The 3,889-nt window shown below is 43.5% G+C and overlaps 1 pseudogene across 1 annotated transcript; it reads left to right on the forward strand.

The window, feature by feature from the left end:
- Positions 1-3,201: 3,201 nt before the first annotated feature.
- On the forward strand, positions 3,202-3,662 carry LOC105806192 (annotated as a pseudogene). The gene has a single exon (XR_001137250.1). The product of XR_001137250.1 is annotated as a baculoviral IAP repeat-containing protein 5 pseudogene (transcript).
- Positions 3,663-3,889: the final 227 nt, after the last annotated feature.

A 3,889-nucleotide genomic window follows, 5' to 3' on the forward strand; every position in this document is an offset into this window, starting at 1 on the left:
CAACATTTAAAATTGCATCCTTGATGTGGAAAAGATCATGCAATTGCCAAGAAGCTCATAAAACCAGCAGCAAAGATATTCACAGAGGTGATGCTCAGAAAGGAAGTGGAATGAGGTTTTTCCAGGTGTCATTTTGGGATCTAATGTGAAAGATGAATGTCTCTTACCTGTGTGTATAGTACATGACATTTTGGTTTTCTTTTGGAATCTAACCAACAGTGTACATATCCAGCATAAATCTGCTTCTCAAAAGCTCCTGACATTTATGGGAAGGAAATGGTTTACATTATATTTCATTCTCTTTATCCCTGGAAACTCGGGCTATGAGAGAAGAGATTTTTCTTATGGTAAATGATTTTTCAAATGGGAAATCAGTCAAGTTTGCAGCAAAAAAAGGTTGTGGTCACACAAAGAATAACCTTGACCACTGATTCACACATGGCTTTACTTGAAAACAGTTGGCCTTGAGTGAATGTGGTAGGAAGTGGTGAGTTAGGGTTGGTCCCCCTTCTCTGTACCCCTGTGAACCCCATGCAGATCGCTATCATTGCCCCCATCATGCTAAACTAGAATATCATGTGCTGATCCTTTATTAGATAGTGAGTGAGCGGAGGTTAGTCAAATGCCTGGCACACAATAGGTGTACAGAAATGATTGCTGAGTGAATGAACAAGCGAGTCAACCAGGATTAGGGAATTGAAAGCGAATGGGGGCTATTTCTTCAGAAATAAAACTAGAGGCATTTTTCACACTTCCCTGGGTAACACATCTCATTCATGTCCTTATCTCCCAGAGAGAATTTAAACCACAAGACTGTGGGAAAAAGTTAACGATCTAAGGGGGACTCTGGTCTGGACACAAACAACTCATAACAAGCAACTCTGGCAGGCAGCTCTCATCCTGAATAAGGTAGTGGTGAAAAGGGGAGGCAGGTCCCTGAGGAAGTGTCTCACTTTCAGCCCTTGAACCTGCTTCTGAGCAGAATTCTAGATCAAAAGAGAGAGGAATGCATTCTGTGTTCAGTGTTATTGCCAATAGTACACCAATCCTACCTCTTTGGGAAGTGATTCAGTTAATCTCCTCTCTGCCTCTGTTCACTCTTCCTTAACATGAGCATCACTCTGTGTTGGCACCACGATAGGCACTCAATGATAGAGATGGGGGTCTAATTGGGCCCCAACATTTTTTACAACTTGTTACTGTTTAAGTCATACTTCTTTTAGCTGCTTTGTATGGGGATCATATCCCTCAAAGGACAGTTGCACTGAAGCCAGGAGTTTTCCTTCCTTGGCATTGTGCCTAGCATGGGGCAGGTGTCCTGGGTCAGGTTCTCCAGAACGTCTCTCTGAGACAGCAGTACAGGAGCAAATGATTTACAGAGGAAGTGCCTCCAGGGGAGGCCAGTGAGAGAGTGGGGTAAGCAGAACAGGGAAAGGGAAGAAGCCAAGCAGATGTGATCTCAAGAGGAAGCCCAGCTTTGGCCTGGCCTGGCCTGCAAGTCACCCCCTGAAGCCAAGGGCTTCAGACTCCTAGCCCGTCAGTCTTTGGCTCTAGGGGGATGTAAACTCCCAGGCACTTCAAGCTCTTAACAAGTCCAGGCAGAGCAACTCCAGGAGTTGGTTCAGTTCTTTGTTTTTTTTTTTATTATTATTATTTGTTTTGTTTTTATTTCAGGGTATTATGAAGGTACAAACATTATGGTTACACTTTATTTCTTTGCCTCACCCAAGTGAGGGTTAGAGGCATGCCCTTCCCCCCTACAATGCTCCCTGTGTCCTTTAGTTGCGTGTTTACCCCTCCATCCCCCTAATCCCTGGGGAGTATTACTGTCATGTGAGCACCCTAGTGTTCGTCAGTTAGTACCAATTTGATGGCGAGTACAAGTGGAGCCCGTTCTTCTGATCTTGTGATACATCACTTTGGATAATGGGCTTAAGTTTAATCCAGGAAAGTATAAGAGGTGCTAGATCACTGTCGTTTCTTATGATTGAGTAATATTCCGTTGTATACATATACCAAATTTTAATAATCCACTCATGAATTGAGGGGACTTGGGTTGTTTCCACATCCTTGCAATAGTGAATTGTGCTGCCATAAACATTCGGGTGCAGATGTCTTTATCATAGAATGTTTTGTGCTCTTTTGGGTAGATGCCTAATAGTGCTATTGCTGGATCGAATGGTATTTCTATTTTTAGCTCTTTGAGGTATCTCCAAATTCTTTTCCACAGAGGTTGCACTAATTTGCAGTCCCACCAGCAGTGTAAGAGTGTTCCTGTCTCTCCACATCCTCACCAGCATTTGTTGTTTTGGGATTTTTTTATAGAGGCCAATCTCACTGGGGTTAGGTGATATCTCATTGTGGTTTTGATTTGCATTTCTCTAATGATTAGAGATGTTGAGCATTTTTTTATACGTTTTCTAGCTATTATTCTGTCTTCTTTAGAAAAGTTTCTGTTCATTTCCTTTGCCCATTTGTTGATGGGGTTGTTTTATTTTTTTCTTGTTGATTTTTTTGAATTCTAGATAGATTCTAGTTGTCAGCCCTTTATCAGATGTGTAGAGAGCAAATATTTTCTCCCATTCTGTAGGCCATCTATTCACTGTAATGATAGTTTCCTTGGCCATGCAAAAGCTTTTTAATTTGATCAGATCTCATTTATTTATTTTTGTTGCTGCGGTGATTGCTTTGGGGGTCTTCTTCAAGAATTCCTTGCCTAGGCCAATGTCTGAGAGGGTCTTCCCAACATCTTCTTTTAGAATTCTTAAGGTTTCATGCCTTAGGTTTAAGTCTGATATGCATGCTGAATTGATTGTTGTGAGAGGTGAGAGGTGAGGATCCAGTTTCATTCTTCTACATGTAGATATCCAGTTTTCCCAGCACCATTTATCGAAAAGAGATTCTTTTCCCCAGTGTATATTTTTGTCTGTTTTGTCAAAGATTAGATTACCGTATGTGGATGGCTTCATCTCTGGATTCTCAGTCCTGTTCCAGAGGTCTATGTCTCTGTTCTTGTACCAGTACCATGCTGTTTTAGTTACTATAGCCTTGTAGTACAGCTTGAAGCCTGGTAGACTGATACCTCCCAGTTTGTTCTTTTTACTTAAGATTGCTTTGGCTATACGAGGTCTTTTCTGGTTCCATACAAAATGTAGAATTATTTTTTCTAGTTCTGTAAAGAATGAAGATGGGGGGTTTGAATTGCTGGACCGCTCGGCGGTGGCGGCGGCGGCATGGGCACCCCGACGTTGCCCCCGGCCTGGCAGCTGTTTCTCAAGGACCACCGCATCTCGACGTTCAAGAACCGGCCTTTCTTGGAGGGCTGCGCCTGCACCCCAGAGCGGATGGCCGAGGCTGGCTTCATCCACTGTCCCACTGAGAACGAGCCCGACTTGGCACAGTATTTCTTCTGCTTCAAGGAGCTGGAGGGCTGGGAGCCAGATGATGACCCCATAGAGGAACATAAAAAGCATTCATCTGGTTGTGCTTTCCTTTCTGTCAAGAAGCAGTTTGAAGAATTAACCCTCAGTAAATTTTTGAAACTGGACAGAGAAAGAGCCAAGAACGAGATCGCAAAGGAAACCAGCAACAAGAAGAAAGAATTTGAAGAAACTGCAAAGAAAGTGCGCTGCGCCATTGAGCAGCTCGCTGCCCTGGAGTGAGGCCTGCGCCCTGCGTGCCTGGGCCGGGCTCCTCGTTTCCAAGGCCTGTGCCCAGCATCTCCAGCCTTTCTCTGGGACCCCTGAGCAATGCCTTAAGAAAGGAGAACATCAGAACTTTGAATTTAGATATTTTAACTATAGTTTTGTTTTCTCTTAAAGTGGCACCAGAGGCTGCTTCTGCCTGTGCAGCTGCCGCCACCAATTACAGTAACTGATTCTCAAAAAAA

This window comes from Propithecus coquereli, unplaced genomic scaffold (assembly GCF_000956105.1).
Source record: "Propithecus coquereli isolate 6110/MARCELLA unplaced genomic scaffold, Pcoq_1.0 Scaffold139, whole genome shotgun sequence".
Classification (NCBI taxonomy): domain Eukaryota; kingdom Metazoa; phylum Chordata; class Mammalia; order Primates; family Indriidae; genus Propithecus; species Propithecus coquereli.